Raw genomic sequence first — 11,295 nt, forward strand, 5'->3', positions numbered from 1 at the left:
TGTGACCAGAACTACTGAATAATTGGTTATCTTAAACTAATTTACCTTTTGTTTTGTAGATATATGATATAGTCTATATATTTTACAAGTTCAAATTTACAGTAAAATAAAATGTTGATGGTATATTGTATACTTCAAGAAGAAGATATATTCCTTAATTTACATGATATTTTAAAATTTTATAACAGCAAATTTCAATCAATCAATATCCGTTTCTGCATGGCATTACTAAAGTACTGGCTACTGGGCTGGAGATAATTTCTGGGACTTGCAATTCACTAACAGAGATATCGATCCGTGGTAGTTATAAGATTAACAGTACCAATTTTCCTGCACCAGATGTGTATTTTGACAACTCATATCATGTTGAGATGCTCGAGGCCAAAATATTTGAAAATCCAAAACCTAATACAAACGTTGAAGAACCTACAAAACCAAAAAGGGCCTAAATATAGCCAAATCTCGATAAGAATTCAAAGCTTTGCCAGCGGAAGATATATTCCTTAATTTGAAGAATTTTTTTTTTTTATAACATCAATTTTCAATCAAACAGTATCCGTATTTGCATGCCAGTAACGACCTACTAGCTACGTGGCTGGTGATACTCTCAGTGAATAGTAGTCCACCAGAACGGAGGTGTCGACCCAGTGGTAGAAATTACATTAACGGTACCAGTTGTACTGCACCAGTATTAATGTCTCGTCAATGATGGTCGAGGCCAAAATGTTTGAAAATCCAAGTCTAATACAAACGTTAAAGAGCTGAATTATGAAAGCTTCAAATGCAGACACAAAACTTTTTTACAAGCTTATTAACATGCAAAGAAAAACACCACTTACTAACACCAAGATACTGAAACTGAATGAAAAGACTGCAGAAGATGGACCAAGCATAATGAACATTTGGCAAGAACATTTCCAACAACTAGCTACGCCAACATTAGAAGAAAATTTTGACACTGAAAAGCTAGAGCTTGTAGAAATACAAAACAATATAATAGAATCCATAGAAAGGGAAAAAGGTCAAGGCATTGATCATGTCAATGTAAAGGAGGTTGATAAAGCTATAGAAAAACTTAAAGCAGGAAAAGCACCAGATGAGGATGGAACTTCGGCAGAACACTACAAATATGGGATGGATGAGTTAACTCCCTAGCTTTATAGTACATTTGCTAAATTTAATTTTAACATATCTGGATGTACCAATCTTCCTAAAGACAGGGATTCTTACACCAATCTTAAAGAAAGAAAAAGACAAAACATTACCATCTAGCTATAGAGGAATAACTGTGACTAAAACCTTTGCAAAAATATTACAAAGTATACTGAAGGATAGAGTTGACTCTGTATTTAATAACATACAAAACCCCTTGCAAAGAGGCTTTACAGAAGGAGTATCATCACTATGCGCAGCTTTCCTCACATCAGAAGCAATCGAAGAAAGTAAGAAATTAAAGATACTGATGATTTTAATAACTCTTGATGCAGAAAAAGCATTTGACAAACTAAACCATGAAATACTATTCAACAAGTTATACCATTATGGAATAAAAGGAAAACTCTGGATACTACTGAGAAACATGTATAAAGGCATGAGCATTAAGGTCAAATGGGAAGGTCAATGTACAGAAGATGTAATGGTGTTACAAGGAATTCAACAAGGTGCAAAACTATCTACAACGCTATATAAATGCTACAACAACGTCATACTGGATAGCATTTTAAAAAGTGGACTTGGAGCATGTATTGGTAATATACAAGTCCCTGCACCCACATGTGCCGATGACATTGCTGTCCTGGCAAATAGTACTGCAGACGCACAAGGAATATTAGACATAGTACAGCACCATACAAGCAGAGATCTAGTTAAAATCAATCCAACTAAATCTGAAGCGGTTTTATATAATGCAAAAGGCTCAAACATAACAACACTGCAATTCGAAGACGATGACATCAATATAACCAATGAAACCAAACATCTAGGTATCAAAAGAAACGAGCAAAACCGGGCAAATATCTCTGAAAGAATAAGAACCGGCAGGGCAACAATATACAGCCTTCTCGGAGCCGGTTTACATGTCAGAAGGGGATTCTCACCCATGGTCGCATACAAGCTATGGAGAACATATGCAGTACCAAGAAGCATCTACGGACTTGAGGTGATGAACTTACTTGCAAAAGAAAAGGATATGCTAGAACTGGCAGAGAGAAAAATCCTCCGACAAATTCAAGGGCTTCCAAATAATACAGCAAATATGGCTGTCTATACCCTGGTAGGAGCAGAACCTATTGCCATCACATTAGACAAAAATCTACTTACCTTCTTCATGAATATAGTTCGAAATTCAGGAACCATAGAATGTGAAATTCTGCGTCGACAAATAGCATTCTCAGACCAAAGAGGAAAAGACTTTATCAACAGAGTGGAAAAAACTCTATCAAAATACAATTTGAAATCTAGTAGTTACTACATAGAAAAACCACTTAAGAAAATCGAATGGAAAAGAATAGTAGGAATAAAGATCAAGGAATACTGGAAAAATGAATGTCACTATGAAAAAATGGAAAAAACATCACTTAAATACATAGAGATACAGAACAATCCATTAAATGAAGCACACAATATATGGAAAAGCGTAAAAAACAATAGTAAAGATGTAAAGGCAGGAGAAATAAAAGCAAGAATAAGTACTCAAACGTACATATTACAAGCCAAAAGAGCTAAGTTCGATCCGAAAGTTAACCCGATATGTACAATCTGTGAACAGGAAAATGAAGATCTGGAACATTTTATTCTACGCTGCAAAGAATTGGAGCAAATAAGATCTAAATATTGCTCAAAAATAGAACAGACAATGGATGAAATCGATACCTCAACATACAAGAAGATCATACAAGAAGGGAATTTACTGCAGCTCATAATGGACTGTACTAGCAAGGACATAAACTGTTACTCAACTGTGTATGAAAGCATTGAAACTCTGGCTAGAAACATGTGCTACGAGATGCACATGCTGCGCACAAAAAGGATTAAAAACTTGAACACAAGTACAGTATAAATAAACTTTTTTAAAATAAAATAGTTCCCAACTTTTCCATCTTATTATTTTATGACGTATTAGGACCTAAATTAAATAAAAAATTTTGCAAAGTATTAAGATATCCAGTTACCTTTAAAGAATAATGATAAGATCCGAAATAAGGTAACTTTAAACTGTGAAGGTAAACTTATGTATATATGATGAATTGTTCTAAACCCCAACCCTTTTACATAAGTCCTATAAAATAACCTTCTCATTATAAATTCTGATGTACGTATAGCACCTTTAACTAACAATTATAAGAAAGTTTAATTTAAGACCACTTAAATTCTAAATTCTTATTTGTAAATATATCCAGTTCTTACTTAACTTATTCTTACACTTCAGCACATTATGAATATTATTTTTAAAATTTCATGATGACAATCCTATGAATTAGTTATAATATTAATTTTTAGTAATTATTATTGCCTAAATTCAGTCATCTGTACATAATTAAATGCTTCCTTATGTTCTAAGGTGTATATAGTTGCTACAATTATACCCTATGGGTAGTGCTCCACAATTAATGGAGGAATATACAATATACAATACAATGCTGATAAAACCGAAAAGGACATGAAGGAAAACCAACTTTCGGATAAGGAATCGTAGCCTTGCATGAAGGAGATATATTCCTTAATTCAAAATGATTATTAAAATTTCATAACAGCAAATTTCAATCAAACAATATCCGAATTCGGATGCCAGTACTGAAGTTGGTAAATATAGCATTAACCGTACAGTCACATGTTATTGCACAAGATGCACGTGTCGACACCGTTTTTTAGGCAGTTAAGCTGCCTTATGCTACCACCCTAGATTTGTGTTTTCCCCACTGAAATGAGTAAAAAGTGCTATTGTTATTATCTAGCTGGCTAATATGTTATTAATAACTAATTGGGCACTTTTTTCATACTTTCAATTCTGGAATACAAAAAATATGTCAAGAAAAACCTTAAATGATCGTCGAACAACCCAAAAGTTTTGAAGTTGCACATAGGAAGTAGTGCTTCATAGAAATCCGTACGTAGTTTATTATCCCATATGCTTTTGGCTGAGATGTCAAAGAAGAATTGTATGAAATATTTCATCGCCGAAAATCTCTAATTACAAGTCGTTTACATTTCCCAAATAACAAAAGGCGCAGGAATATTGTTCATGTACACCAAATCTCTATGATAGAGGAAATAAAGTTATATATAGTAGTCTAAGTTGGCGGTAATTTTAACTTACACGAAACGTAAGCTAGTAAGTATTCTGATGTTATAAAGTAAGTTTTGTTAATCATGATGTTCTTTTCGTTTAAGGAGATTGTGATTATTAAATTGATTTCAATTCAATATTCCTTTCTTTTATTATATTATTCCGTTTATCACTGATCTTGCCAAATAAAGTTATTGTTGTTTTATGAATGAAAAAGATCCGAAAATCGACGTTGATAGGATGTTTTAAGAAATGTGGACAACTCGTCCCCGAGACAAGTCGGACCGAATTCACTCGGACCGTCTAAGAAGACAAATTGGACCGCTTGTCAGATTTACTTAGGGTTTCATAAAATGTTAGACTTACATGTCTAGCGGAGCCATCACTCTTTCGACACACGGTCTTCAGTAATGATAACAGGACAATAGAACAAATCAAATAAAATATAGGATGAGTCAATGGGGGTCATCACAACCCATTCAATTTGAAAATGTGCCTTTATCTTGTAAACGGTCGCGATCCCCACCCTAAACCATATATATACTTGTATGGGACGATAAAACAAATCAAATGAAAATTTGGGGGAATCCCCAGCGTCACTCCTGCCCCTTCTGTTTGAGAACTTGTAAACGGTCGAGATCCCCACCCCAACTGCATATATATTCATGTATGGGACAATAAAACAAATCAAATGAAATAAAGGGAGTCCACAGGGGTCACCCCACCCCCCTTCTTTGTGAAAACTTGTAGATGGTCGAGAACGCCACCCCTAAACCGTATATATTCATGTATGGGACAGGATAACAAATTAAATGAAATATAGGGGGAGTCCCTGTAGTCACCCCTACCCCCTTCTTTTGGAAAATTTGTAAATGTTCGAGATCCCAAACCCTACACCATATATAACCTTGTATGGGACAATAAAACAAATCAAATGAAATATAGGGGGAGTCCACAGTGGTCACCCCTACCCTTTTTTTTGAAAACTTGTAAACGGTTGAGATCCCCACCACTAAACCATATATATTCATGTATGGGACAATAAACTAAATCAAATGAAATATAGGGGAGTCCCTGGGGTCACCCCACCCCCCTTCTTTTTGCAAACTTGTAAACGATCGAGATCCCCACCAATACACAACATATATTCTAGTATAGGACAATAAAACAAATCAAATGAAATATAGGGGAGTCCACGGGGGTCACCCCACCCCCTTCTTTTTGAAAACTTGTAAACGGTTGAGATCCCCACCCCGAAACCATATATATTCTTGTATTGGACAATAAACTAAATCTAATGAAATAAAGGGTGAGTCCCCCCTTTTTGAGAACTTGTAAATGGTGAGATACCCACCCCTAAACCATATTTATTCCTGTTCGTCATTTCAAGATTTGAATGACATACAGGGTCAATCTCATAGGCGTCACATATTCATTACTAGACCTAACCAATGTGTACTGGACTTTGCCCAATGTCAGGCGACCATGGGAATGACTATTATGAGAGCTCTGTTTGGAAGACTTCGTAACAGCATCCTGTTACAATTATTTCTTGTTTATTATCAAATTTAATTGATGCAAAAATAAGTCTAGATTTATTGAATTTACTTTAATTATTTTTTGAATTATTTCTGGGCCTATAAAAATTTTCGTTTATTGCTCATTTTTAGCTCACCTGGCCCGAAGGGCCAAGTGAGCTTTTCTCATCACTTGGCGTCCGTCGTCCGTCGTCCATCGTCGTCGTTGTCGGCGTCGTCGTCGTCGTCGTCCGTCGTCGTTAGCTTTTTACAAAAATCGTCTCCTCTGAAACCACTGAACTAAATTTAACCAAACTTGGCCACAATCATCATTAGGGTATCTAGTTTAAAAAATGTGTCCGATGACCCCGCCAACCAACCGAGATGGCCGCCATGGCTAAAAATAGAACATATGGGTAAAATGTAGATTTCGGCTTATATCTCTGAAACCAAAGCATTTAGAGTAAATCTGACACAGGGTAAAACTGATTATCAGGTCAAGATCTATCTGCACTGAAATTTTCAGACAAATCTGTCAACCTGTTGTTGGGTTGCTGCCCCTGAATTGGTAATTTTAAGGAAATTTTGCAGTTTTTGGTTATTATCTTGAATATTATTATAGATAGAGATAAACTGTAAACAGTAATAATGTTCAGCAAAGTAGATCTACGATCTACAAATAAGTTGTCATGACCAAAATTTTCAGTCGACCCCTTTAGGAGTTATTGCCCTTAATAGTCAATTTTTAACAATTTTCGTAAATTTTTGTAATCTTTTACAAATAGCTTCTTCTCTGAAACTACTGAGACAAATTTAACCATACTTGGCCATAATCATTATTAGGATATCTAGTTTAAAAAATTTGTCCGATGGCCCCGCCTTCCAACCAGCATGGCCGACTTGGTTAAAAACAGAACATAGGGGTAAAATACAGTTTTTGGTTTATATCTCTGAAACTAAAGCATTTAGAGCAAATCTGACAGGTAGCAAAAATGTTCATCAGATTTAGATTTATCTGCCCTGAAATTTTCAGACGAATCCGACAACCCGTTGTTGGGTTGCTGCCCCTGAGTTAGTAATTTTACAAAAATTTTGCAGTTTTTTGTTATTATCTTAGATATCATTATAATATCTAATATCGAATACTATTAATTATGATTTTAACCTTATTTTACATGATTTCCAAAGCATCAGTAAATACAGGTAAGCGACATAGGCTCTTCAGAGCCTTTAGTTTAGAAAACATATAAATCTTGCAAGCAGTGTAAAGCCCAAGAATGTTTGACCAACTGTTTTATAATTTTCATTTATTGCTCATTTTTTAGAAAACATATAAATCTTGCAAGCAGTGTAAAGCCCAAGAATGTTTGACCAACTGTTTTATAATTACCGGTCATTTTACTCCAAACTTGGAATGGAGTAACATCATGGACTTGGTGAAGGTCAGGGTCATTTATATTTACTATGAGCAGGTCAATCAGACCTCACCATTGATCCCTGTAGTAGTAAACCTTTGGCTGATTTGTTTCTCATAACTTCTGTACTGTAGAACCCAAAATCAGTGTTCCTGCCAGGGAAGCAAGTCCATTCATACTACTACAAACTCGTATTACGTCAACTTGTACCACTAAAAGTCAACTGGTACCAACGTTAACTACCAACACGAACAACTGCAATCATTGTGAACTTGTACCACTGCAAACTCATTATTAAAAATATACATTGATATATGCATTGCTTTTGGAAACCTTGATAACATATTAATTAATTTGCCTTATTAATCAATTCATTAAATATACATACATGTACAATATAGGACTGTTTTAAAATGTTTGTTCTTTTAAATCTTTAAAAAAAATGAAGCAAAACTGCCACAGTTTTAATAATTATGTTTGCCTTGGTTTTTGGTTTACTGCCTATAGCGCTTACAGTGCTTTGATTTAACGTACAGAGAGCATGGCACTCTCCCTACATGAGGCATCGGATTTAGCGTCCCCATTCTGACTGGACGTTGCTGCGTATTTATACATCCCGCACAACCAAAACGGACGCTCCAATTTGGCAACAGTTTTACTGCCGGTCGGAAGAAGACCAAGAGTGACCATATTTCTATTCCCCAGTCACCCCGGGGAACAGCTATAAGAAGGCTTATCAAAAGATAGAATAGAGCATACAAACAAAAATCGGGGGATAAAAAAGATGCTACTACACAAAAAGACCTGACGTTGTGCTGTTACACCACTGTCCCAGGTTAGGGGAGGGTTGAACGCTGACAAACATGTTTAACCCCGCCACATTCTTTATGTGCCTGTCCCAAGTCAGGAGCCTGTAGTTCAGTGGTTGTCGTTGGTCTATGTCCGTCATATTTGTTTTTCGTTAATTGTTTTGTTATAAATTAGGCCGTTAGTTTTCTCAATTGAGTTGTTTCATATTTTTCATGTCGGGGCCTTTTAAAGCCGACTATACAGTATGGGTTTTTCTCATTGGTGAAGGCCGTACGGTTTCATATAATTGCTTACATCCACTTTATTTAAACTTTGATGGATAGTTGTCTCATTGGTTATCATACCTCATCTCATTATTTTTATATTGAAGATCAAAACCCAGTGAGAAATAAGAAAGTCGTTTTGGAAATATATAGAAGACATAATTACACAAAGTAGTAAAGCTGACAGCAGTTCTGACTGCATGACACAGTTTGGACCTATATAAAGCATAAAATTAGATTAGATTAGATGGGAGTAACATACCACGTTTATAAGAATAGCAGGATTACTATACACGTCGATTCATCAGACACAGATTATATCATAAATGCACAATTTAAATGCAACATGTCTGGTCACCATAAAACAGCAACTGCCGCCGGACTGCCTAATCAATTTTTTTTCAAGGCATTTGACAAGGTCATCCATAGTCTTCTTCTCCACAAGCTACATCACTGTGGAATGACAGGGAATACAAACAACTGGATCAAGAGTTTTCTTTAGGTTTCCCGTAGTTCGATTTTTATTAAACTGATTACTTTGTATAACAAAAATAAAGTAGGTCACTTGACAAGTATTATACTTTTGTCCAAATAACAACAATCATCACAATCATAATCATCAGAACATAGTTTTCATTCTCAAATTAATTATAAATAACTTTAACAAATTTTAGGTACACTCCATGTATGTTTATTGAATTTTTGTTTTTTTATTTATTCTTAAAGGTTATAAATATAACATTGTAATTAGAGTTTTGAATATTGTTTTTATCAGATCGCACATTGATTTTGTTATAAATAAATTAAAACATAACTTAATATTTATCCCTATACAGTTTTAACACTTATGATCTTATATCCAGCCGATACTTATATTTTGGTATTGCACAAGGTCATTTTTTTCTCGGATTGTTTTGACGTTTTACAATCAATCCAATGGATGTGTACTGATTGATTTTAATTGGGAAAACATGATTTATTTATACGTTGTAGTTAGCTTTTGAAATAGCTTTCAGTAACTGTGAAAACTCATAGATCTGTACTCTTTGTCTTTAGTGTTTCCTTTTTTTTCTGTTGTTGCTGCTTTGTGTCGATCTCATGAGTCGTTAAGCCTTTTTCAATTGATTTTTATAGTTTGTTCTTATGTTGTGCTCTTCGAAAGCGCTTACAAGCAAGTTTAACCCTGCTACATTCTGTATGCGCCTGTCCCAAGTCAGGAGCCTGTAATTTAGTGGTTGTCGTTAGCTTTCTCTACGAGTTTTGCACATCGTTGAAGGCCGTACAATTATCCGTAGTTGCTTACATCTACGTCTTTTGGTCTCTGGTGGATAGTTGTCTCATTGGCAATCATACCACATTTTCTTATTCTTATTTTGATAGTCAAACAACATTAAATTTCTGATTCATTCCTATACATATATTTGTAAAAAAATCTAAATTCATGCTAATAAAGTGATCAAATCTGTGTTAGAATGATTGGAAAAGTTGTGTGCATAATAATTTCATACCATATTTTAATCGTCTATTGAGATATGGCGGTGAACAAAAACATGATATATCGAGTTCGTTGCCAAGTTATTATGACGCAATCTTTTATCAAATAATCTGTTATCAGAGGTAACTGATAAAAATCAGTAACTATTATCATTGAAATATTCTACAGTTACGATTATCTTTCTAGTTATTGTCCATAAGTTACTATTATCTTTTTTTTGAAGTTACGATTATCTTCCTAAAATTTTCGATGGCTATTATTTTGGTAACGAGGCCATATATGATATTAATAACACACACACACGCACAACAAAACCGTATAGATCAACCTGGCGGCTGAGTAAATCTTGAAAACAGCACGTATACACGGGGAAATGATCAGAAAGCGATTTCACCTATTTCTACCTCCGCCATATTGGGATCGTGGTAACTGCAGTTACCACGATCAGTTTAACACCAGTGATATATAGTCCTCAAACTTTATTTAGCGAGATAACATCATGTATATATATAGTGGAACGTGAAGTTAAAGCTAGCTTCTTTTCACTCTTCGTAAGAAGCTCCTGTATGAAGTCAGCCTCATATGAATAAAGGAACAACTTCGGTAAGAAAAGGAGTCACAGTTGGTTCCCATGGTATTGCCGATTTTTGTTTAAAAATACGTCACCAAAACCGTTAACGTAACAAATATGCTGATAATCAAGAAATCAAGCATGTTGATACTAGTAAAGTCATTTCCAGAGAATATTTTGTTTGAATCAGAGTGATTTTTTTCCCTCCCTAAGACAAGAAGCTTGTTTCTAAATTGGCCCTTCCATTTTATAAAACAAAGCAGGTCCAGTCAGTCTTTCAATTCGTCCTTTAGTTTGGAATGGGGAATACTTGTGTACGGATATAAAAGTCAAATATTTTAATGCTTTTGCAAGACTGAGGAAAGAGACTTAGCCCGGTTGTATGTACTCTAACATACAGGTCTTTGGAATTTTTAAGTATCCATATCTGATTTGAGCCGCCTCAGTTATTCAATCACTTTGAAGCTCTGCTTTAATATAGCTGATAAAATTGAAGTTAATAATTTAGGAAGAAAATTCGTGAAGCACTTGGAAGACCCAGCAATATAACGTTGTTTGTCAGGACCACAGGCGCTAGGGTATATGATACATATATTTTTTGGGATTTTTTTGTTGTTGATTAAAATATTCAATTTTCTATATTTATACTACATATCTATCACTACTGCGCATGTCTCACCTAGTTTCGAGTGATTTTACCAACTCTGAGAGTGATAGATATGTAGTATAAATATAGAAAATTGAATGATTTTAATCAACAAAAAAAATTTTTTTTTAAAATATATATATCATATACCCAAGCGCCTGTGGTAAGGACACTTATGTAATTTTGAAAATTCCAATTAAGAAATAATTCACGGGACCTTGATTTTTTTGTGATTTTACCACGGGTTGCGGCCCTTTATGCTAAATATTTCACCACGAGCGACATATGAATAT

This window comes from Mytilus californianus, unplaced genomic scaffold, assembly GCF_021869535.1.
Source record: "Mytilus californianus isolate M0D057914Y unplaced genomic scaffold, xbMytCali1.0.p SCAF_3, whole genome shotgun sequence".
Lineage (NCBI taxonomy): Eukaryota > Metazoa > Mollusca > Bivalvia > Mytilida > Mytilidae > Mytilus > Mytilus californianus.